At 52.1% G+C, this 25,990-nt stretch overlaps 2 pseudogenes; one reads left to right on the top strand and one right to left on the bottom strand.

Moving 5' to 3' along the window:
• Positions 1-1,280: 1,280 nt before the first annotated feature.
• On the top strand, positions 1,281-17,780 carry LOC116593585 (annotated as a pseudogene).
• Positions 17,781-18,882: 1,102 nt separating this feature from the next.
• LOC116593892 overlaps positions 18,883-25,990 on the bottom strand; it is a 37,767-nt pseudogene continuing 30,659 nt past the window's right edge.

A 25,990-nucleotide genomic window follows, 5' to 3' on the forward strand; every position in this document is an offset into this window, starting at 1 on the left:
CGACCAAAATAGAGGCAAAAAGCAACCCGTCAGAAAATTTGTGTTTTCTCACCAGGATTGTGATGTGCTTGCCTTTCTCTACGGGGGCACTGGAGTTTTAGCACACTGGCCTTTCCTTTCCTGGCATTTGGCACCTGTAGACAGTTTCATGTCCCTGTGCCCAGGATGGAATGAGGAGAGGGCAGGAAGTCTGTCCTGGGAGCCTCGGCGTGGTCCAGGGAGCTTAGGGTGCTTTTGGGAGCCTGGTGCCTGGTCACCCCACTGACCTCCCACCCTGGGCCAAAACTGCTGGACCCTGAGGGGTCCGACGATGTGTGCAACCTGGTTCCTGTCCCAAGGACCTTGTAGTCTAGAATGGGGGAAACACCAAGCTGAGATGGATTGATTCTTCACTGTGTAGCATGAACCGTGTCAGCTTCTAGGGATCTAGAGAAGAGACGATAAGTAGGCATCAGAACTCCCCAAACCCGCTGAAGCAAATAGTAACCAGTCCATGGAGCAGGATATGGAGTCGCAGGGCTTAACCGATGTCGTCAGTACCGGATTTTTCTTTCATTCCATCCCAGCTTGCTTTCTCTGTTGGCCGCATTCCCAGAAAGGCCTTGGCCTCCAGCAGGGCTGATGCTCCTGCACTCAACATTCAGGTCCAATAAAAGAGGACACTGGCCTGGCTGGGTTCTCATGTCTATCCCAGAGCCCCTTGCGGGGGCAGAGGCCGTGACACACTGATGGGCTTAGACCCTGTTACCCGCATTACTCCCCGGCTTTAGCCCCACCTGAAGTGCAGGGCCTGAGCCTGTGGAGCAGCGGGTTCCCCAAAGGAAATGAGGGCCCCTACTTGAGTGAGGAAGAAGTGGATGCTGGAGAGGAAACCTGCATGCCTGCTATGTGGTCAGGGGAGGCCTCCTGAAGGCCGTAGGAGGGCTCGGTTGTGGTTAGGCAGGGGTAGGAATATGGGTGTGCAGGGCCTCTGCTGGGGTCTAGAAATGGGTGCGCATGGATCAGAGGCCTGAACGGGAGCATGGTGTATCCCGGGCTCCCCAGGGGAGGCTGGCCTGAACGGGCCGTTTTGTACTGGGGGTGCAGACATTGCTGCTTGCCCCACATTCAGGTCCTGCACTGTGGAACAGGGTGTGAAGAGTCCGCTTTCTCTGGGTCCGTGGGCCTTGCTTACCCCCCTCTGATTGCATGCCCTTGGGAGCCGGACTCTCAGGGCCTCTCACTGCTTTCTGTGCTCTGCAGTGCTGCGGGAATGTGGGGCTGAGGGAGGGGGATGGACGATGGGGCAAGTGAGCTGTTAGAACGAGTCGGTTAGGGCCCGTGGGGGCTTCCCCTAACAGGACAGGGCTTTGTGCTTGATTTGGGCCTTGGAGGGAGGCTCTGGAGCAGAGAAGGGTGCCACAGAAGGGTTTAGGGACGGCTGAGCAGGCAGCACTCAAGAGTGGCCAGGAGGGGGACGCCTGGGTGGCTCAGTTGGTTAAGCAGCTGCCTTCGGCTCAGGTCATGATCCCAGCGTCCTGGGATCAGTCCCACATCCCACATGGGCTCCTTGCTCGGCAGGGAGCCTGCTTCTCCCTCTGCCTCTGCTGCCTGCTGCCTGTCTCGCTCTCTCTCCCTCTCTCTCTCTGATAAATAAATAAAATCTTTTTAAAAAAAAAAAAAAGAGTGGCCAGGAGGGAGGTAGGGGCTTCCAGGGACGCATTGAGAACTGTGGCTGCAGTCAAGGCATGGCAGGGGTGAGGCTGCAGTCCAGGGGAGCTCAGGGAGGGCTGGAGAAGAGACATTTCAGAGGAAGTGATGACGGGACATGACAGATTGGGAACAGGATGAAGGAAAGGGAGGGGTCAGGGATAGTGGGGGTGGGGCAGGCCCAGGCCCAGCCTTATTCCCCTGCTCCTCCCACCCTCCAGCCTGCAGCAATCCACACACCCCGTGGGCTTTTCATTTTTCATGGGCTTTTGTCCTGGGGAAGGGACCCGGCTGGCATCTTCCCCCTCAAGCTTACTCCACCTGCTTGAAACCTCATGTAAAGAGGCATGTGGGTATCTGTGTCTCCTCCTCACGCTCCCCTATTTCAGGCCCAGGCCCCTCAGCCCAGGGGCGCCTGTGCCCAGTTCCGCAGGTAGGTGAGCTCATGGGAAATTAGCATTCCGAGCTGGCCTTCCTCCTCTGCCGCAGGGAGCCGCGCGGAGCCTGAAGAGAATGACAAGTGCCTCCCCCTGTCGGGCTTCTGCCTGTCCCTCACCTGGGAAAAGCCAGGCCCCAAAATAGCCTCCCAGAGACGTCACCTGTCCTGCTTCGCATGACTTAGATGAGGAGGCAAGGGGGTTGGGGGGCGGAGGGAAGAGGAGCTGGATAGCTTCTGTGTGTGGAAGTTTGGGTGCTATGTCGCTTGCCTTTCCCGTCAGCCCTGGGGAAGGATTCCTTTTCTCTGCAGAGCTTTTCCCTTGCCTCTCCTTTGTCTTTCCAAGCCCTCCTTTCTCCTCTCTTCCTGGTTTCCCTCCCTCCCTTTTCTCCCTTCCCATTCTCCCCCTGCCCCCTTCCTCCCCTCCTCCTGTCCTCTCCTGGCTCTGATTGGCACCTGGGGACTCCCAAGGTTAGGAAGCTCAGTCAGCTGCCTGCACAATTAGCAGATCATTCCTAATCCTGCCAGGGGCGGAGGAGGGACACAGGAGCTTTTCAGTGTCCGCAATGCCAAGGGATAGGACCTGCAAGAGGAGGACCAGCTGGTGCTCCCTCCTCCCCAGAAGCCTCCCATGGGCAGGTGGGAAGGCGTGAGGGTGTGCTGATTGCAGGGGTGGGGAGGCTGTGGCCAGAAATCATCTGTGAGGGGGTTGGGGGCTCAGCATGGGAGGTGGGGCCCGGGAGCCCAAGTGGTGGTCCCTGTGGTGCTCCGGGAGGAGGAGTGGCTTCCTGTCACCCCGCCTTCATGGTGTTCCCTGTGAAGTGCCTGTTTCCTGGGCCGTCCTCCCCCATGTCTGCTCAGCACCGCCTCTTCTTGCTTTCCTCTGAGCACCTGGAGCCCATAATCCCTCCTAACCTCGTGGGTGGTACTAGCACCTGATTCAGCAGCTAGTGCGGGAACATGGCACCGGCCCCGTGTCGCAGCTGAAGAAGCCCAAGGCATAGTCCAGTTCATTGAATTGCTCAAGGTCCCACTGCCACGAAGTAGATGGTAAACGTACCTGCTTCTGTCCCTGGGAGATGTCTGCTCCCCGGTTCATCTCTGTCCGGGCTCTGAGCAGACTGGCTGAGCCAGTTCCATTCCTGACACCCACAGAGACCACGCTGGGGTTTTGGGGACTTGGTTTTAGCGATAAGCTTGGAAACTGACCTGCCGTGAAGCAGACCACCGAGTGAGGGAGTGTAGATTAGGAATGGCAAACAGATCACCCTCTTGCCACTACTCCCCCAAACCCTCGTGGAGGGCACTGCTAATCAGTCATGGCTTTCCGTCCCAGCCGCATGTGGCCTGCTGGTCCTTCCTGTTGCCACCTTCGCACTGCCACTGCCCTCGTGAGAGCCCTTTCACCCGTGCTCTGTGTTCTTGGCACCACGGCTCCTACTGTGAGAGGTTGGACAGCCTGGGGGCCGTTACTTAGCCTGGTAGGCTCTTGGATGACCCTGGAAGTCCTGTCTGCTTTCCCCTGCCCCCCCACAGCAGCCTCCCTTTGTGCATTTCTGATGGGTGCTCATCCGCAGGAAGCCGATTTGCAGAGCTCTCCTAGAAGGAAAGTTTACTAGAAAGTTCTCCTTGTGCAGAACTGAGAGCTGGTTCCTTGTAACTCCACCCGCTGGTCCTCATGCTGCCTTTGGGGGTAACTGGATAAGTGCAGTCGCTTTCCACCCACCAGCACTTGTGACGGTTTTGACATATGGAGAGAATTACTGTATTGTCTAAGTCACCTCACCTGTTGCCAGAACACTCAGGAAGTGAGTAGCTCACTCCTCGCCATCACCCTCCTTTGGACGTTCTTGAACTTGTCACTTTTCTTTCACCCAGTATTTGTACGTGTCAGACACAGTGCCAGGTGCTAGGGACACAGCAGTGACTAGGGACAGACCTATAGTTAGTCTAGAAGGAATTCAGAGTTCTCGTAAATTGTGGATCCGGTTTTTTTTATTTTTTTTATTTTATTTCCAGCATAACAGTATTCATTATTTTTGCACCACACCCCGTGCTCCATGCAATCCGTGCCCTCTATAATACCCACCACCTGGTACCCCAACCTCCCACCCCCCGTCCCTTCAAAACCCTCAGATTGTTTTTCAGAGTCCATAGTCTCTCATGGTTCACCTCCCCTTCCAATTTCCCCCAACTCCCTTCTCCACTCTAAGTCCCCATGTCCTCCATGCTATTTGTTATGCTCCACAAATAAGTGAAACCATATGATAATTGACTCTCTCTGCTTGACTTATTTCACTCAGCATAATCTCTTCCAGTCCCGTCCATGTTGCTACAAAAGTTGGGTATTCATCCTTTCTGATGGAGGCATAATACTCTATCCCCAGGGGTACAGGTCTGTGAATCACCAGGTTTACACACTTCACAGCACTCACCAAAGCACATACCCTCCCCAATGTCCATAATCCCACCCCCTTCTCCCAAACCCCCTCCCCCCAGCAACCCTCAGTTTGTTTTGTGAGATTAAAAGTCACTTATGGTTTGTCTCCCTCCCAATCCCATCTTGTTTCATTTATTCTTCTCCTACCCACTTAAGCCCCCATGTTGCATCACCACTTCCTCATATCAGGAGATCATATGATAGTTGTCTTTCTCTGCTTGACTTATTTCGCTAAGCATGATACGCTCTAGTTCCATCCATGTTGTCGCAAATGGCAAGATTTCATTTCTTTTGATGGCTGCATAGTATTCCATTGTGTATATATACCACATCTTCTTGATCCATTCATCTGTTGATGGACATCTAGGTTCTTTCCATAGTTTGGCTATTGTGGACATTGCTGCTATAAACATTCGGGTGCATGTGCCCCTTTGGATCACTACGTTTGTATCCTTAGGGTAAATACCCAATAGTGCAATTGCTGGGTCATAGGGCAGTTCTATTTTCAACATTTTGAGGAACCTCCATGCTGTTTTCCAGAGTGGCTGCACCAGCTTGCATTCCCACCAACAGTGTAGGAGGGTTCCCCTTTCTCCGCATCCTCGCCAGCATCTGTCATTTCCTGACTTGTTGATTTTAGCCATTCTGACTGGTGTGAGGTGATATCTCATTGTGGTTTTGATTTGTATTTCCCTGATGCCGAGTGATATGGAGCACTTTTTCATGTGTCTGTTGGCCATCTGGATGTCTTCTTTGCAGAAATGTCTGTTCATGTCCTCTGCCCATTTCTTGATTGGATTATTTGTTCTTTGGGTGTTGAGTTTGCTAAGTTCTTTATAGATTCTGGACACTAGTCCTTTATCTGATATGTCATTTGCAAATATCTTCTCCCATTCTGTCAGTTGTCTTTTGATTTTGTTAACTGTTTCCTTTGCTGTGCAAAAGCTTTTGATCTTGATGAAATCCCAATAGTTCATTTTTGCCCTTGCTTCCCTTGCCTTTTGCGTTGTTCCTAGGAAGATGTTGCTGCGGTTGAGGTCAAAGAGGTTGCTGCCTGTGTTCTCCTCAAGGATTTTGATGGATTCCTTTCGCACATTGAGGTCCTTCATCCATTTTGAGTCTATTTTTGTGTGTGGTGTAAGGAAATGGTCCAATTTCATTTTTCTGCATGTGGCTGTCCAATTTTCCCAGCACCATTTATTGAAGAGGCTGTCTTTTTGCCATTGGACATTCTTTCCTGCTTTGTCGAAGATTAGTTGACCATAGAGTTGAGGGTCTATTTCTGGGCTCTCTATTCTGTTCCATTGATCTATGTGTCTGTTTTTGTGCCAGTACCATGCTGTCTTGATGACGACAGCTTTGTAATAGAGCTTGAAGTCCGGAATTGTGATGCCACCAACGTTGGCTTTCTTTTTCAATATCCCTTTGGCTATTCGAGGTCTTTTCTGGTTCCATATAAATTTTAGCATTATTTGTTCCATTTCTTTGAAAAAGATGGATGGTACTTTGATAGGAATTGCATTAAATGTGTAGATTGCTTTAGGTAGCATAGACATTTTCACAATATTTATTCTTCCAATCCAGGAGCATGGAACATTTTTCCATTTCTTTGTGTCTTCCTCAATTTCTTTCATGAGTACTTTATAGTTTTCTGAGTATAGATTCTGTGTCTCTTTGGTTAGGTTTATTCCTAGGTATCTTATGGTTTTGGGTGCAATTGTAAATGGGATTGACTCCTTAATTTCTCTTTCTTCTGTCTTGCTGTTGGTGTAGAGAAATGCAACTGATTTCTGTGCATTGATTTTATATCCTGACACTTTACTGAATTCCTGTATAAGTTCTAGCAGTTTTGGAGTGGAGTCTTTTGGGTTTTCCACATATAGTATCATATCATCTGCGAAGAGTGATAATTTGACTTCTTCTTTGCCGATTTGGATGCCTTTAATTTCCTTTTGTTGTCTGATTGCTGAGGCTAGGACCTCTAGTACTATGTTGAATAGCAGTGGTGATAATGGACATCCCTGCCGTGTTCCTGACCTTAGCGGAAAAGCTTTCAGTTTTTCTCCATTGAGAATGATATTTGCGGTGGGTTTTTCATAGATGGCTTTGATGATATTGAGGTATGTGCCCTCTATCCCTACACTTTGAAGAGTTTTGATCAGGAAGGGATGCTGTACTTTGTCAAATGCTTTTTCAGCATCTATTGAGAGTATCATATGGTTCTTGTTCTTTCTTTTATTGATGTGTTGTATCACATTGACTGATTTGCGGATGTTGAACCAACCTTGCAGCCCTGGAATAAATCCCACTTGGTCGTGGTGAATAATCTTTTTAATGTACTGTTGAATCCTATTGGCTAGTATTTTGTTGAGTATTTTCGCATCTGTGTTCATCAAGGATATCGGTCTATAGCTCTCTTTTTTGGTGGGATCCTTGTCTGGTTTTAGGATCAAGGTGATGCTGGCCTCATAAAATGAGTTTGGAAGTTTTCCTTCCATTTCTATTTTTTGGAACAGTTTCAGGAGAATAGGAATTAGTTCTTCTTTAAATGTTTGGTAGAATTCCCCCGGGAAGCCGTCTGGCCCTGGGCTTTTGTTTGTTTGGAGATTTTTAATGACTGTTTCAATCTCCTTACTGGTTATGGGTCTGTTCAGGCTTTCTATTTCTTCCTGGTTCAGTTGTGGTAGTTTATATGTTTCTAGGAATGCATCCATTTCTTCCAGATTGTCAAATTTATTGGCGTAGAGTTGCTCATAGTATGTTCTTATAATAGTTTGTATTTCTTTGGTGTTAGTTGTGATCTCTCCTCTTTCATTCATGATTTTATTTATTTGGGTCCTTTCTCTTTTCTTTTTGATAAGTCGGGCCAGGGGTTTATCAATTTTATTAATTCTTTCAAAGAACCAGCTCCTAGTTTCGTTGATTTGTTCTATTGTTTTTTTGGTTTCTATTTCATTGATTTCTGCTCTGATCTTTATGATTTCTCTTCTCCTGCTGGGCTTAGGGTTTCTTTCTTGTTCTTTCTCCAGCTCCTTTAGGTGTAGGGTTAGGTTGTGTACCTGAGACCTTTCTTGTTTCTTGAGAAAGGCTTGTACCGCTATATATTTTCCTCTCAGGACTGCCTTTGTTGTGTCCCACAGATTTTGAACCGTTGTATTTTCATTATCATTTGTTTCCATGATTTTTTTCAATTCTTCTTTAATTTCCCGGTTGACCCATTCATTCTTTAGAAGGATGCTGTTTAGTCTCCATGTATTTGGGTTCTTTCCAAACTTCCTTTTGTGGTTGAGTTCTAGCTTTAGAGCATTGTGGTCTGAAAATATGCAGGGAATGATCCCAATCTTTTGATACCGGTTGAGTCCTGATTTAGGACCGAGGATGTGATCTATTCTGGAGAATGTTCCATGTGCACTAGAGAAGAATGTGTATTCTGTTGCTTTGGGATGAAATATTCTGAATATATCTGTGATGTCCATCTGGTCCAGTGTGTCGTTTAAGGCCTTTATTTCCTTGCTGATCTTTTGCTTGGATGATCTGTCCATTTCAGTGAGGGGAGTGTTAAAGTCCCCTACTATTATTGTATTATTGTTGATGTGTTTCTTTGATTTTGTTATTAATTGGTTTATATAGTTGGCTGCTCCCACGTTGGGGGCATAGATATTTAAAATTGTTAAATCTTCTTGTTGGACAGACCCTTTGAGTATGATATAGTGTCCTTCCTCATCTCTTATTATAGTCTTTGGCTTAAAATCTAATTGATCTGATATAAGGATTGCCACTCCTGCTTTCTTCTGATGTCCATTAGCATGGTAAATTCTTTTCCACCCCCTCACTTTAAATCTGGAGGTGTCTTCGGGCTTAAAATGAGTTTCTTGGAGGCAACATATAGATGGGTTTTGTTTTTTTATCCATTCTGATACCCTGTGTCTTTTGACAGGGGCATTTAGCCCATTAACATTCAGGGTAACTATTGAGAGATATGAATTTAGTGCCATTGTATTGCCTGTAAGTTGACTGTTACTGTATATGGTCTCTGTTCCTTTCTGATCTACCACTTGTAGGCTCTCTCTTTGCTTAGAGGACCCCTTTCAATATTTCCTGTAGAGCTGGTTTGGTATTTGCAAATTCTTTCAGTTTTTGTTTGTCCTGGAAGCTTTTAATCTCTCCTTCTATTTTCAATGATAGCCTAGCTGGATATAGTATTCTTGGCTGCATGTTTTTCTCGTTTAGTGCTCTGAAAATATCATGCCAGCTCTTTCTGGCCTGCCAGGTCTCTGTGGATAAGTCAGCTGCCAATCTAATATTTTTACCATTGTATGTTACAGACTTCTTTTCCCGGGCTGCTTTCAGGATTTTCTCTTTGTCACTGAGACTTGTAAATTTTACTATTAGGTGACGGGGTGTGGGCCTATTCCTATTGATTTTGAGGGGCGTTCTCTGAACCTCCTGAATTTTGATGCTCGTTCCCTTTGCCATATTGGGGAAATTCTCCCCAATAATTCTCTCCAGTATACCTTCTGCTCCCCTCTCTCTTTCTTCTTCTTCTGGAATCCCAATTATTCTAATGTTGTTTCGTCTTATGGTGTCACTTATCTCTCGAATTCTCCCCTCGTGGTCCAGTAGCTGTTTGTCCCTCTTTTGCTCAGCTTCTTTATTCTCTGTCATTTGGTCTTCTATATCACTAATTCTTTCTTCTGCCTCATTTATCCTAGCAGTGAGAGCCTCCATTTTTGATTGCACTTCATTAATAGCTTTTTTGATTTCAACTTGGTTAGATTTTAGTTCTTTTATTTCTCCAGAAAGGGCTTTTATATCTCTCGAGAGGGTTTCTCTAATATCTTCCATGCCTTTTTCGAGCCCGGCTAGAACCTTGAGAATTGTCATTCTGAACTCTAGATCTGACATATTACCAATGTCTGTATTGATTAGGTCCCTAGCCTTCGGTACTGCCTCTTGTTCTTTTTTTTTGTGTTGAATTTTTCCGTCTTGTCATTTTGTCCAGATAAGAGTATATGAAGGGGCAAGTAAAATACTAAAAGGGTGGCAACAACCCCAGGAAAAAATGCTTTAACCAAATTAGAAGAGATCCAAAATCGTGAGGGGGGAGAAAGGGGATAAAAAGAGGTTCAAAAAGGAAGAAAGAAAAAAAAAAGAAAAAGAAAAAAAAAAAGAAAAAAGAAAAGAAAAGAATTAAAAAAAAAAGGAAAACACCTAAGAAAAATGTAAAAAAGAAAAAATATATATATTAGATAAACTAGTAAAAAATCGTTAAAAAAGAAAAAGGTAACAGTTAAAAAAAAAAAATTTTACCCGAAGGCGAGAAAAAAAAAAAAAAAAATGAAAAAGAAAAAAATTAAATTAACTGCAAGACAAAAAAAAAATAACAGGGAAAAAGCCATGAGTTCCGTGCTTGGCTTTCTCCTCCTCTGGAATTCTGCTGCTCTCCTTGGTATTGAAACCGCACTCCTTGGTAGGTGAACTTGGTCTCGGCTGGATTTCTTGTTGATCTTCTGGGGGAGGGGCCTGTTGTAGTGATTCTCAAGTGTGTTTGCCCCAGGCGGAATTACACCGCCCTTACCCGGGGCCGGGGTGAGTAATCCGCTCGGGTTTGCTTTCAGGAGCTTTTGTTCCCTGAGCGCTTTCCGTAGAGTTCCGGAGGACGGGAATACAAATGGCGGCCTCCTGGTCTCCGGCCCGGAGGAGCCGAGAGCCCAGGGCCGCACTCCTCAGTGCGCCCTCAGAGAACAGCGCCCAGTTACTCCCGTCTGCCTGACCTCCGGCCGCGCTCCGAGCTCTCCGAGCCTGCGACCAGTTCAAGGTAACACCGAGCTGTGAGCTTACTGTCGGCTCTGTCTCTGTAGCCGGCTTTCCCGTTCCAATACCCGCAAGGTCTGCGACACTCAGACACCCCTGATCCTTCTGTGACCCTGCGGGACCTGAGGCCACGCTGAACCCGCGTGGGCTTCGCCCCGGTTTAGCCTCTGGAGCGATGTCCCTCAGCGGAACAGACTTTTAAAAGTCCTGATTTTGTGCACCGTTGCTCCGCCGCTTGCCGGGAGCCGGCCCCTCCCCCCGGGGTCTATCTTCCCGTCGCTTTGGATTCACTTCTCCGCCGGTCCTACCTTTCAGAAAGTGGTTGTTTTTCTGTTTCCAGAATTGCTGTTCTTCTTCTCTTCGATCTGCCGATGGATTTTCAGGTGTTTGCAATCTTTAGATAAGCTATCTAGCTGATCTCCGGCTAGCTGAAGCAGTCTCAGCCTGCTACTTCTCCGCCATCTTGACTCCTCCCGTCCGTGGATCCGGTTTAAAGGGGACACAGCTATAGAGAGGTGGGTGCCCAGCACAGATTAGCTCACTAATCTGGGGTCTGTTTCCTCTCTAGTGCCCCCAAGAGAGTGGATGTCCCCTGTTTACTAAAAGAAGGGAGAAGGGACAAGGAGCTGTGTGCGCCAAGATCCTGTTTCCTTCTTAAGCTGCTTAACACACTTTTAGCTCATACTGAGCTCTAGTTAACCAAAATGTCAGGCCTTGCTGCTAACCCTCCATCTTCTGTGTTTGTGCACTGGACTTCTCACACCTAAATGCTGGACCTCATCCCTTGTCAGTTTCGTCTTGTTGATTACAGTCCATCCTTCTGGACTCTTAAGATTTGTGAGTCTTGATTCTCCATGCAGACCATGTTGACCCTCCTCCATTCGCTCTCCCCAGTTTACTAAGCCAGTGTTGCATGAGCTGGACGAGGCCCTGCCAAGAAAACTTCGTGCAAGGCTGAAATCAGTCCATTGCTCAGCAGTGCACTTCGGGCGCTATTCCTCATCTGGCTCTGAGTTTTTCTAAATGTGTTCCAACCCCCATAGCTCCATCTCATCCACAGGATTTTGTGAGAAGCTGTCAGAAGCCTTGCTGACTCAGGATGCACTATGTTTAAGGTTTTCCCCTGCTACACCAGTCTAATATCCCTGTCAGAAAAAGAAAGGCTGGGGCGCCTGGGTGGCTCAGTGGGTTAAAGCCTCTGCCTTCGGCTCAGGTCATTATCCCAGTGTCCTGAGATCGAGCCCCACATGGGGCTGTCTGCTCAGCAGGGAGCCGTTTACCCCACCTCTCTCTGCCTACCTCTCTGCCTACTTGTGATCTCTCTCTCTCTCTGTCAAACACTCCCTTTTTCTCTTCGGAGGGCTTACAGATCCTTGATTTAATAATCTATTCTGGAAGTTTGCCAGGGTTTATGGTTAAGCTCTGTGTTCACAACTAAGAGAGATCAGCCCTTCTGTCCTTGGTGGAAGAACGGGAACAAAATGCCCTTTGTCCCTCTCCAGTTCTGCTGTCCCTCCCACTCTCCATGTGGACTTCAGGCCGAGCTGTCATATAACCACTGAGGTGGCTTCCGCACCCTGGGCAGGATGCCTGGGCTGGGAGCTGGAGGAGGTGACTTGCGCACAAGTACCCTTTCTCAGCGGACACAAACCCTTCTTCCTGTCAGAAGAGATGGAGCTCATGCAAGTCTGGTGGTTCTTCGTCCTCTCACTGGAAGGCAGCTCTGCCCTCAGTCCTCTGTCTCCTTCGCCGCCCACTCAGCCCAGTCTGTCAGAGAAGACTAAGCTGCTTTGGGTGCCTGTTGTACCCCAGCCCCCCGCCTCAGTGAGCCCCTGTACATAAGGGGCCAGGAGTCAGCAAGGAGACTGCAGGGAGCCAAGACCCCTGGGCTGTGAAATTGGCTGATCCGGCAGGTTCTCTGGGGGGGCCAGAATCCTCTAGAGTTAGTGGGGTTTGATTTAGGAAGATGGGTCCAGGGCCTTGACCTTTAAAGAAACCCTGGTGTTCCCTGACCCCAGAGACCGTGGGGGCCCCCCTGCCATCGCTGTGGCCTCTGCTCTTTCCCAGTAAACTGGCGCTGGCAGTCCTGCCTTTCTCACCTGTATGCTCCCTCTGGCCAGGTGGGTGCCGACACGCACCCTCTCTGAATGTGAGGCGTGGAGGTCATGGGCAGGAACTGGTGTTTGTGCAGGTGGGGCAGCAGCTGGGAAGAGGATACCCTGGCCCCTGTTCACCCAGTCCACTCCGCAGGGAGAAGAACCTGGCCGTTGCTCAGTAACAGGGACAGCGGAAGTGAGGCTCCTGAGCATTTGCGTTGAGGGCACATGGGTGTTAGTCACTCATGGAGCTCTCCAGGTGCTAGTGCTGGGAAGACAGTAGGGAACAAAGCCCCGCCGTCTCCCCCTTGGAGAGCATATAGGCCATAGGTGCATGTCAAGTGGCTCCCTGTGAAAGGAGGGGTTGGGAATTGACAGGTGCACATTTATAGAGGCGATGGTCAGGAAGTCTTCAGTGAGGAGTGTGCTCGGTGAAGCAAAGAAGCCAGTCCCGGGGCTGTCTGCAGGGATGGCACTCCATTCGGTGCAGAGGCCACACAGGAACATGTTTGGCCTGTTAAGGGCCCTGGAGTCCCTGGAGCCCGATGCGCCGGGAAGGGTGGGTGGAAGCCTCTGAGCGAGCTCTGACCACACACGGGAACCATGGTGAGGACTTTGTCCACAGGAGCCGTTTATTGTGTGTCAGGACAGTTCCACGTGAGTGGGTCTGGGACTTGATTTAGACCCAGCTTTGCCCACCCTCCCTCCTCCTTGGGAGCTCGAGTCTCATCTGGAAATAGGCAGTTTTGTACAGGAATCATGACTATTTTCTCTCCGCTTGCCCCTGCTTGAGGCTGTAAATTCCTGGAGGCAGGGGTCCTGTCCCTGACAGATGGCAAGTCTAGGCACCACCCTGGGGCCAAGGTGATTGCCCATTCGTACCCAGAGCTCCAAGTACTCAGTAGAGTTCATTTAGACCCTTCAGAGTAGAGATCTATGCGGAGGTCACCAGGACAGTTAAAGGTCAGCCGTGACAAGCAGGTAACACTGTATTTTAAGGGCCCCTATGGAAGCCCTTGGTTTTGCAGTCTGCAGATATAAGCAGGGGTGCAGGAGACTGCAGGGGCTTGGGGAGCAGCCCTCAGCCGCTGAGTTTTATTTTTTTCCCCCCATGGCAGAATTTCTCAGCATGTAGAGCTCAGCCAGAGGCAGCTGCAGGCCACTGGGGAGAGGGTCTCTTTGGCCCAGGCCAAGATTGAGAAGATCAAGGGCAGCAAGAAGGCAATCAAGGTAGACCATGTGACCCTAAGTCCCCGTGGCTGGCAGGCAGTCCCAGAAATCCCATCCCTGTTCTCTCCCTATGCTCCTGAAGTTGCCTAGGTCTCTGCCTGCCTTGCCCAGCCACACCTCAAGCTTTCCTGTTCAAATTGCCACCCACCAGACTCTCTGGAGCATCTCGGACTCCCTGTGTCCCCAGGTGTTCGCCGGTGCCAAGTACCCAGCTCCAGAGCACCTGCAGGAGTACGGGTCCATCTTCACGGGTGCCCAGGACGCTGGCCTGCAGAGACGCCCCCGCCACAGGATCCAGAGCAAGCACCGCCCCCTGGACGAGTGGGCCCTGCAGGTCTGAGGGGCTCACACACTTTCAGGGGGTGATCAGAGGTGGTCCTGGGTGTCAGGGAGGAACTGAGGGCTCTATTCCCCGAGAGGACTAGGACTGGGATGGGTGGTCACTTTGGCCCAGTCCTGAAGCCCACCATCCTTGTGCTACTGCCCCTGCCGGGAGAAGCTGAAATACTTCTCTGTGTGTGTGAACACCAAGCCTGAGGCCGAGGAGGGGCTCAGGGGCCCCTCCTCGGCCTCAGGCGCCTTCCCAGCAACATCAGCTCCGTCAGCTCCTTGCTGCTGTTCAACACTACTGAGAACCTGTACGGCACACAGCGGGGCCCTGGGAAGGTAGTTGGGTGGCCTGGCCTGGCCTGACCTTGGGGGGGTCCCAGGGCGGATGGGGGTACGTCAGACTCTGGTGCAGAAGTCTGCAGGCTGGGGAGCCCAGAGCCCAGCAGTCTGATTACCCTTTTGAAGTGTCAGCGTCCACAGTATAGACTGTGGCCTGGATGAAGTAGGAAAGCTGGGTCAGGACCCTGGGCCTCGAGCTGATGATGGGCTGCCCGACATCCCTTCCACCTCTGTAGGTACAAAAAACTATGTCTTTCTGGACCCCCCTGGCTAGTGCTGTAACAAAGATCCACGTGGATGTTGGGGACAGACCGAGGAGAAGCTGTTTGATGCCCCTTTGTCCATCAGCAAGAGGGAGCAGCTGGAGCAGCAGGTAGAGCCCATGCTGCCCACTGGGGAGGGCGGACAGGAAAGCCTGGCAGCGTCCTCTAGGTGAGCGGTCTGTTGAGCCCCTGCTCCCACCCTGCCTGTCCATGGGTAATGCACTAGGCCCTGCTAACTGCCCCAGGGTCTAACTGCAGGGCCCAAGCCCCCTTCGAACCCCCGCTTGTGCCCCCACCTAATCCTGCAGGTTCCAGAGAACTACTTCTATGTGCCTGACCTGGGGCCAAGTACCCTGAGATCGACGTGCCGTCCTACCTGCCCGACCTGCCAGGCATCGCTGATGACCTCATGTACAGCGCTGACCTGGGCCTCGGCATCGCCTCCTCCGCCCCTGGCACCATTCCAGAGCTTGCCCACCTTCCACACAGAGGTGGCCGAGACTTTCAAGCCAGGTGAGCAGAGAGCAGCAGTTGGGCAAGAACCCCCTTACTTGGCCACTTGCATTCCTGGGCACCTCAAACTTTCCCACACTTCTCTTTCAGACCCAGAAGATGGGGTGCTAACAGCACCCACCCACCCCCCCACCGCCACCACCCCCCCCCCGCCTCCCCCAGCTCCGGCTGTGCTGGTCAATGCTCCGCCACCCCCCGCCCCAGCCATGGCCTCCCCAGTCCAAGGTGCCAGGGAGACAGCAGTGGTGGCATGTCTCCTTTAGATAAGAGCAGCACTGGGGTATGTGGAGGGTCAGGGCGAGGGGGTGTGTGCTCTTTGAGGATGCCTTTAATTTCTGGATCCCAGGAGGGTTTCCTGTAGGTTTATAGGACCATAAATTCTAGACCTTCAGAATAGTTGTTTTCAAAATCTTGTTCCCCTGGGTTCATGAAATCGTGGCTTTCAAACTCTGTAGCCCCCCAGAATTCTTATCTCCAGAGTAGAGGGAGCCTGGAAGTGGACAGGTAGAGCCGTTGTCCCCCATTTCCAATTACACCAGTGGGAAAGGGGCAGCTACTGGAAACAGTAGAAGGCTTTCAGCAACAAAGTACTCATATCCTTAAATGGCAGGATTTCAGTTTAGCAGGGCTTCTCCCCACCTATCTCCAGCACCCCATGTTGGCTCATGTGTCAAGTTCACACAGTCTCCATCAGTCGATTCCCACCTAAACTAGGTGGCATTAGGAGAGGGACCAGGGGTGCCTGGACATAGGACTGGCTGAGCTCAGGCAGGTGCAAACAGCATCCAGGCTGCACACGGTCTCCCAGGGCTCAGACTCACTCACTGGCTTCCTCTTTCAAAAGGAAAGACCCACAGCCAGGCTCAAGGGGAAGCCCCTGGACCCCCAGAACCTCAGGCTGGGCAAGGCTGTCCTGCAGCATGGCCTGCCTGAGCAGCCCTCTTTTTCACACCCTGCCCTCACCCCCAAGCTGCAGTCCAGGGAGCTCCCAAGGAAGTGGTGGACCCCTCCAGTGGCCGGGCCACTCTGCTGGAGTCCATCCGCCAGGCTAGGGGCATCGGCAAGGCCAAGCTCCGCAGTGTCAAGGAGCACAAGCTGGAGAAGAAGAAACAGAAGGAGCAGGAGCAAGGTGGGAGGATCCTCAGCCCGCTCCGGTAGGGGGGGTCTCAGGAAAGGGCCACCTTCTCTCATAGCCGCCACCAGACTCCCAAGAGGTCAGAGGAGCAGCACCCAGCCCACCTGCCCCATGCTTTCCCCAGGCAGTCTGTGGGAAGCCCTGGGCAGCCGTCCCTAACATTCCCACCCTTCCTGCCTAAGCTGTGGGTTCCTTCCTGGTTTTGTAGCCTGCTTAGAACCTTCCTCTCTAAACTCAGGAGACAAAGCCTCCCCCAGCTCAGATTCTGCCAGCTGTCTTAGGACATGGTTGGGGACCTGAGCTGCTGTAGGGACTGCGGACCTGGAGGGTTAGCGCAGTCCTGCTTCTCCAAGCCTCTCGAGGCCGCAGGTTCCGTGCCCTGCATCCTGAGTGTAGCGCGAACAGAACATTCAGGCCCTGGGGCGCCTGGGGGCTCACATGGTTAAGCGTCTGCCTTCTGCTCAGGTCATGATCCAGGATGCTGGAATCAAGCCCTACATCAGGCTCTCTGCCTAGTGCAGAGCTTGCTTTTCCCTCTCCCTCAGCCATTCCCTCTGCTTGGGCTCTCTGGCTGTCACATAAATAAAATTTTAAAAGAAAAGAACACCCAGGGCCAAATCTACAGTGCCTTCAGAGTCCCGAGCTTGAGTTCTAGCTAGATTTCTGAGATTTGTGCTGTGACTTCAGGCAAACTGCCCAACCACCTCTCTGGGCCAGTTTCCTTGCCCGTACAGTGGGGCCCCTCCTCCTTGCCCACTTTGTCTCACAGGGCAGCTCTGCCAGTTTAATACTGCCCCGGTGCTGGCTCCAGTGACTGCCTGCAGCTCTGGGACCTGGCAGTGATGGTGACCGCCTGCAGCTCTGGGACCTGGCAGTGATGCTGTGGCTGGGGGGCGGGGCTGGCAGGTGTAGAGAGTGAGCAGAAAAGAGGACCAGCCCTGAGAAGATCAGCCAGGGGCAGATTTTTCCTTGGTCCCCTCATCCCTCTTGACTTGGGACTTCTTCCTGCTACAGTGAGAGCCACAAGCCAAGGTGGGGACCTGATATCGGATCTCCTTTAAAGCTGGTCATGCGGCGTAAAGGTAGGACATGGAGCCTGGCTGCCTTCCTCGGGCTGCGAATCTCAGGATGTTCTGTATCCTGCATCCTGCACATTCTGCTTTTTTCTTCATGTTTTTAAGTCTCCAGTGGCTGGGTGAACCGGTGTCCCAAACTAACTCCCTCAACCTCCACCTCTGCCCTCCCAGGTATCTCTGGGAAAGGACCTGCGACGGGCCAGCGGGGGGCCAGGAGGAGCCTTTGCCCAAATGGCAGCCTCCATCCCACCTCTGCCTCCCCCACAGCAGCCACCTGGAGAAGAGGATGAGGACGACTGGGAATCCTAGAGGCTCACTCCTTCCCCACCGAGACCCAGATGTAGGTCTCACCCTCATATGGACACAACCAGGATGAGATGCCTGGCCTGTGGGTCTCTCGACCCCTGCTGCCCATGGAGGAACGCGGACCATGGAGGACTGTCCCAGACCTGCACCTGGACCTTCTTCAAGGAGTGAGGTAGCCAGCTTCTGAGGTCAAGTGGCTGGGAGCGGGGAGCCCTTGTGCTCTCCTCCAGCCAGACTGAAGTGAGTACGTGCATCAATAAAGCAGTGTCACGCGGGAACCGAGCATAAAGCAAAAGCGCACTTTTACTTAAGGAACCCTGGCCGTGCAGGGGGCGAGTGTCTCCTCCGAGCCGGCACCTGTCCTCCCTCTCCCCCTGGGCTCAGGCGGCAGGTGGGAGCAGAGCACTGGGTGAACTGAGGGCCCTTCCTCTGGGTCAGGGACAGCAGAGAGGTGCTGTCAACAGGGCTGGCTGTTGCAGATGGAGGGAAGGAGATTTTCACACAGGGAAAAATGTCTCTGTGACAGACACGGGGTCTCTAAAAATAGTCCTGCTGGGAGCCTAATGGCCCTTGGCATAATGGCTGAAGTCAGGGGAGGTGCCTTAAGAGTTTGCTCCAGTGGCTGAGTAGGAAGGAGGTTCCACGGACGTGGGAGGACGACATGGAGCCAGGCCAAGGGAGCTAGAACATGCGGTGGGACAGGTTAGGGGCCAGCACTGGTTGGGGAAGAGAGAGACCAGCAGGTGGGAGAGTCAGCACACTGCTCTTCCCAGTTCTTCTTAACACCGAGAAAGGTGGTAGGATTGAGGTGGTCAGAGGGCCCTGGGCAGAAGGAGCCCTATGGACTCCAGGGACCTGGGGCTGGAAATAGGGAATGTTCTTGGTTTTGAAAAGAAGGTGAAGGTCTAGAACAACAAATTGTAGCCAGAAAAGGGAAAAGCTAGAGGGCATGTTCCGCCTCACCTGTGAGAGAATGGACACCAAAGGGAGGACAGAGATGCCGCAGTGGAAGACTGGCCGCAAAGCAGGGCAGAGAGCTGGACTCTGGACCGTGGTGAATGGGCATTCAATTCCAGGGAGCCAGACTGCCCTGGGATGGGTCCCAGGATGGCCGGGACCCACTGTTTCTTCAGGATCGACCTGATGTTCTCTTACTGGCTTTTCCACCTGTGCCTAGTCCTGGCAGCCCACTGATTCCAGAAAGGCACTGGTCTGGTCTCCAGCTGGGCTTCACCTTCTTAGCCTGAATCCCCACAAAGCAGGCATGAGGCAAACATTTCACGTGAGCAGCTGGAAGGAAAAGGCTGGCATCTGGGCAGTGGTGGGCCATCCATCAGGAAGGGACAGACTTCTCACGATGAAACTGGGGAGACAGGGAAAAGCAGTGAGGCACGAGATCTTGGGTGGGGGGCTCTCGAGAGAGGGAAAGGCAGGACTGACCTTCCTCATAGCAGCAAAGGCAGGACCAAAGGTGGCTTTGACCTCTACAGTCTCAGATCCAGGCTGGCAGCTTTCCCAGGATAGGTGGGCGGGCATACCACTGATCAGAAGCACTATGCTGGCAAAATCCTTCTGGTGCCTGATGGCCCTGCCTAGGTGGGGACAGAGGTTGGGCTCTCCGCTAAACCAGCCTCCCCCACAGTGTATTGCTATCGTGTTCCCTCCTTCCTGTCACCCCATTCTCTTGCCAGGCATCCCAAGAGCCAGGAACAGTCCTAGGCCTACCTATAGATTGGTTGACAGCCTTCATACACAGAGTCTCCACCAAAGCCTTGCCTGGTGGTGGCTGACCTGGGCCTCTGGGCTGGGGAGGGCAGAGGACAGCACCTGTCAGCATTTTCTTGCCGTTCCCGCCCCCCCCCCCCCCCGGCTCAGTGTTCTGAGAAAATGACACCGCTCGGCGTGGGAGAAAGAGCAGCAGGCATCACGGGCACGAGGCCAGCAGCAGCTGCCACAGAGAAGATGGCAGAGTGGCTCTGGAGGGTAAAGGGGTGCATCCATGCCCTGGAGTGGACAGAGACACGGGGACACTTCGGGGGGCAGTGGGGAAGGCACAGCACTACAGCCCCGGTATCGCAGCCCCAGAGGCAACAGCACCTCCTCCCCAGCCGTCTCCTCCCAGCCTCGGGACACTGGAGGTACTCACCAGGGTCTGGCCCAGGTAGGCCATCATCTCCGGCAGCTCTGGTCACCTGATATTTGGGTAGGGCATGCCTACCATAACCACACACCTAGGGCCGAGGAACACGAGGCCATGGCGCGGGGGCAGTCAGGTCCCCAGTGTGTTTGCCAAGGGCCAGGCCTCACCCTCCTGTCATCAACTGCTACATCCAGCGCTCTGTCACCCCCCTCAAGTTGTGCTTGCTGCCTCTACCTCCCTCCACACCGGGAGCAGGTGTGCTTGGCCGAGAGACCCAGTGCAGGCCACATGAATGGAGTCCCCACAAAACTATGCTCTGCCTAATTTCCACCTGGAGCTAAAGGGCCAAAGCTACCTCCCCACAGAGCTGAGTGACCTAAGCAGCCAGCCCAGGGTGCAGACTCCTGCTGGCATCAGCTTGCAGGCAGGACCTGGCCATTCGTGGAGTGAAGGGTGATCACAGCAGAGCCCAGAGATGAGAGGCCCATAACTTACCGGCCAAGGTTGTCAGAGAAGTTAATACCTTCATTCATCTTTCCTCCAACCACAGAGAGGAGCAGAGCACCTGTCACCGTGCCTCCCGCCTGGCCACAACACTGCAGGAAATACCAGTCTAGGTTGTAGAGCCAAAGCTTGAACGCCACCCAAAATGCTGCCAGCTGTTCTCTGGACCCAGGGCCTCGGAGTTACACTTCTCACCTTAATGTACCTGGAATACTCTGCCAGCAGCTGTTCCACCTGGTTTGCTTTCTTGGGTTCCTGAAATATCTGAAGGAAAACAATGTCTCCCAGGAAAGAGTTTCAGAATGCATGGGCCCCACGTCTGCTCGTGGCCTTTATGTTTTTTAGACTGGAAACTGGAGAGGCCCCCAGAGTCAAAGGGTTCTAGGGAAATCCTCCAGAGGTGATCAGGGGTTCCAAGTAGGGGGAGTAAGGAGCTAGCCGAAGTCCAGACAGTTCTGACCTGCATGAGAAATCCTAGCAGGAACTCTGGGTGCCACTGTCCTAATAAGTGGGAGTTCTAGCTGAGAAGTCACTCACCTTTTTCCTGACAGCCAGGCGGGCCAGCAGCCCACTCTTATCCCAGTGGGCATAGACCTGGCATTGGTACTTATAGGAGGGGAAGAAACAGACCACCCCTCCAGGGACCACAGTGCACAGGTTACAGAGAATGCGACCAGTCTCCTCCATCTAAGGAAGGCAGACAGACAGCCCTCCCTGGAGTCATTCCTGAGGCCATATCCAAACAGCACTTCCTGACTTTTGAGACTCAAAACCACATACAGAGATCCAAGCGTGACTGCAGTCATGGGGGAGACCTATGGCCGGAAGCGCCCCCTCCCTCACCCCCCTCCCACACACATCACAATGCTAGCGCACGGGAGCTAAAACAGGCTGGCATGCACCAAAGCCTCCCTGCTCAACTCCCAACGCCTACGGGTCACTGGGGACAAGCTCCACTACAACAAATCGGACACTGAAAACCCCATGTGTGCCTCTCATGACTGGCCCCAAGCCCCATGTTCCTGCCCGGGGCAGGGAGCGATAAAACCAAATGGCAAGAGAACCAAAGGAAACCAGCAGATTCTCCTCAGGTTCATCCTGAAGGAATGGCCCAAGGTTCTAAGAAAACATTATTTAATGGTTGAAGCAGTGAAGGGAGGCGGGGAGCTCAGACCTCCCAAGGCACTATCCAGCCTGGGCCACCTCCGTGTGGAAGACCCCAGCACTGATCTCCCTAACACCTGAACACTAACAGCGAAGGCCAGGGTGCCCAGCACCCCAGAAACGTCTCTCCTGCCCCGGCGAAGGCAGTGGTAAGGTGAGCGGGCTGGTACTAACCATCTGCGGCAGCTCTCTCTTCTGGTATGTGAACTCCAGATGCTGGCTGGAGGGGCCACTGCAGATGACCAGGGACAAGATATTGTCTGGTGGGATCACATGACCTGCAGAGACCCCAGGGACTGATGAGTCCGTAAGGCAGGGCCTGGGAAGCACGTTCACCATCCCTGTCTCCATGCCAGGAAGAGCAGTTCCAACACGCGCCTGCTCCCGCAGGACAAGTGAGTGGTACTCAGACCTCCCCACAGTGGTGGAGGCCACCGTGCGGGAGCAGAGAGACGTGAGCCCATGCAAGAGCTGGCAAAGGACTGAGCTCCCATCTCACAGGCTCCTCAGCCCCGGGGCCTTATGAGAGCACAGGGTCAAACCGTGACGACAAGGGGCCAGAGAGTGACACGTGGCCCATTCCACCCTGGACAGGGATTCTCACCACAGGAAAACTCCACCACTCGCTCAGCTTCCACCCCAGCACAGGCCAGCAGCTGCTCCCAGAAGTCAGACACCTGCAGACCACAACAGCAGGGCTCTGTGATCCCTGAGAGGGCTGGGGACCGCAGGCCTGAGCAGGCAAGGGGCCCTGGCAGGGAGGAGGAGAGAGAGCGCCGCACTTTGGGGAAGACAAAAGTCTGGCCTGGCACAGTATGTACATAAGAACAGGAAAAAAGAGGTAAAAGGTAAGGCAGATAATAAATGGGCAAAAATAAATAAATAAATAACAATAACCCAGTGTTGGATAGTCTCAGTGAGCCTGTGTGAACAGACTCTGGTGAGCTGGGCACAGTGCTTCTCACCCCTGACTAGGCAACTGAGAGCACCTGTGGGAATTCAAGACAAAATCCACACGTCCAGGTCCCAGCCTCAACTACCGGAGAAGGACCTCTGGGGGGATGGAGGGGTGGGGCAGACATATGCGTTTGTAATTTTAAAGCACTCCAGGATTTTCACCTACTAAATTGGCAAGAATCCTAAGGCGTGACCCCTCCGTGGAGAAACACACGAGTGGGGAGACAGAACAATTCCAGCTGGAGGGGAACTGGACAGTATTTTGTAAGCTGGATGTATTTTTACTTTTTAGCCTGGCAGTGCCCCCCCACCCCGGGGTGCCCCCTGAAGGTACAGCTCCGCAAGCCAACACCTGCGCAGGGATACTCCTGCATGTGATCTCTGAGCGCACAACGGCCCTTCGGGAGGGCCCAGTGCATGCGCTCACCACACCCTTGCAGGGTAGAGCACCTGCCGGCAGGCAGGACACACACACACAACGGCCACCGAACGGCATGTGCGCCACAACACTGACGCCGCAGCCACTGACGGAAGAACAGGGAGAGTACAGACATGAGTACATGTATTTGCTTAGTTCTGCAGAGAAATGCAATGAAAGCAGGCAAGGACACACCCATAGTCGTAAAAGTGACTGCCTCTGGGCACAGACAGCAGCCTGCAGACGCCCAAAAGTGGGACTTTCTGAAGGCACCTTCCAGACATTTTCGACTTCTGAACCATATAGGTGTTTACATATTTTAAAAACATATTAAGTCAAAAATAAAAAAATTAAAAAGCAAATGCTAAAACTGAAAACAGACGGCAATAAAGATGACCTGTTTGTCACAGTCACAACAGAAGCACACAAGGAGCCTGACTTCCAGTGACTTCAGATCTTTAGTGAGCAGACATCCTTAGTAGGATACACTCTCAGAACAAAAATAAACGCAAAGAAACTAAATTTCAATCACTAGTTTACTGTTACAATATCGGTAGTAAAAGAAAGTATTTGAGGTCTCCTGTGGGAGAGTGCAAGCAAGTAATAAGATAGAACAAACGTAGTAAGAAACCAAATGTTCAGCTCAAGAAAAAAGATATACAGTGTAAGTAAGGTCAAACAAATTCATGGATTTTCATTTAGAAACACTCATGATTTTTTAAAGCCATCTTCCCCAGTCTGTCTACAGAAGGTCTAAAAGCAGTCACAATCCAGGAGCACGACCAACACCCCCAGCACGCGGATGCTGGTTTCCACATACCAGTCCCCAAATAAGGAAGCCAGGTTACTTGGAGAAATGAAGGATTCCAGATCTGGGGCAAAGAAAGTATAAGGTGGCCCGGGACATTCTGCATTCTGTCGTGCCAAAAAGCAAGCAAGCATCCCAAGGCCAATAAAGGGCCTTGTCAAGGACCAAAGGCAGCATGTGGGGGCTCTGAGGGGCCGAGCCTAAAACACCTGAGCATCAAAAGCAGCAAGGACTAGAGATGATTTTAATTTGTGAACAAAATTATGAGTCTATACACAAGAAAAATGGAAAACTAACAAAGTGGCAGGAGTGGTTCCAGTGGCAGAAGAGAGGGACCAGAGTGTGCGGGCACTGAGGACCCTTCCACTGGCTCAGTCCCGCGCCACGCATACCTTGGGGACAAAACCGCTGTGTAGAGATGTGGTTCTATGTGCCTCCATGTTGCTTAAAACAGAGAAAAACTGGAAACCACCTGACTACCTAACAAAAGAAGAGTGGTTCTACAAAATATAACATATTCACATAACAGAGTAGAGCCAGAGTGTGGTGGGATAAATGCACACTACTGACAAGGAAAAATGTTTATGACATTCTGTTGCTGGCTGAAAAATCCAAATCGTAGCAACAGCATGTAGAGATGGAGATTTTCGTTTTTAAAACATGTATGTGTATTTGTAAAAAATACACACAAAGACTACCATAACGATATACATTAAAACAAATCTTTTGGTGGTGGAATTACAATCTTATTTTTTTCCCTGCTTTTGCTGGTCTCTGCTTTCTACAATGAAAGCAAAATACTTTTGTGTGTGTGTGTGTGTGTGTGTGAGTGTGTGTGTGTGTGAATTTGTAAGAGAGGGAAGGTGGTATCCCTGGTGGGTCCAAGAAAGGCACGGCACTAAGGCACTGGATGGGGGCCTGTGATTCCAGAACAGCTGTATTCTGGGATAAATGTGGTCCTGTGGCTCCAGAAGCACCAAATGCGCAGCAGTGCCCTTACACCCTTGCCTACCCATGGCCCCGGGGCTAAAGGCCCAGGTCTGAGACAGTACAGCAATGCCACCTGATGGGTGCTGCTCAGCCTGCTCAAGCTGACCCCCTTCTGATGTGGGGGCCCTCTGGACAGGAAGAGGCCTGACAGTGCAGCTGTCCCATCCCAACACCTGGGGCACAAGAGGCGGGCTCTGGTTCCCTTACCAGCTGCATAGTGCCCCCTGCGATGACCACGGCCCGGCATTCCTTCACCACCTGGGCAAAGTGTACGGTTGGATTTAGGAGCAAGAATTTGAGGCTACTCTGACAAAGACTTCCTGAAAAAAAAGACAGACAGCTCTGTGGGGCAGGGGGGGGTGGGCTGCAGGCCCAACAAAGACTTCCATGAGTCTGAGGCAGAAGGGAGCTCAGTCGTGTCTACGGTCATGTCTATGCAGGAACCACAGGGATACCACTTTGCTCTTTGATGAGGTCCCATTTAATCTCCAGGACAACCCTGTGGTAGAGACATCTACCCTTGCACATTGATCTTCAGAAAGACAATGAAACAAAGCTTGGAGGTGAGGGAATCCAGACTCAACCCACCTAACCACAACCACCAGGCCACACAGCCTCCCTCGCAGCCTAGCCCAAGGTGCCCCACTGTCCTAGTACCTCGCATCCCCCTCACCACAGGCCAGCAGACCAGTCACCAGCACCCTGCTTCCTGATCCTCGCCCAGGAGGCGCCATGAGTCTCTCCATGCTCTCTCTGGCTTGGCGACCCACGCCGGCTCCTCCTTGGGATTACCTTGGCGGCTCAGGATGACCCTGCCATCCTGGTTGGCAGTGGTGATGGCTGCTAGGAAGGATTCGATATGCATCAGCAGGGAAGCTGGCCGTGGCAGCCTGGCCTCGCCCTCCTCCACAAGGCTCACAGGAGCTTTACAGAGCAGAAGGAAGAGGGTCTGTGACCACAGAGGCGGTGGGAGGGCCCCCTGCGGCAAGCCTAAAGCCATTCTCTGCAAGAGTGGAGTCCAAGCATGAGGGATGGACGTTCCTGTCCCCCACGTGCAGCCCGATCTCAAGCCTCCTTAACTCACTCTCAGCCACTGTGGGCTGCAGGGTCTGCAGGAAGTGCTGGAACCCAGCCAGTCTGGGCTGCTCCCTGGAGGGTGTGAGGACTGCGCCATACCTTTCTGTGAAGCCGAAGAGCTGGGACGGAGTAAGAGAGCACAGGGAGGAATGAGGGTGCAGCAGTGGGAGCCCTGGCTGGAGGGAGGTTCCGCCGTACCCCAGACAGCCCGCAACTTGCCCCCTACCCCCACCTACCACGAGGCCTCTCGCACCCCCACCCCCAC

The sequence above is a fragment of the Mustela erminea genome, chromosome 6, assembly GCF_009829155.1.
Source record: "Mustela erminea isolate mMusErm1 chromosome 6, mMusErm1.Pri, whole genome shotgun sequence".
Taxonomy (NCBI): domain Eukaryota; kingdom Metazoa; phylum Chordata; class Mammalia; order Carnivora; family Mustelidae; genus Mustela; species Mustela erminea.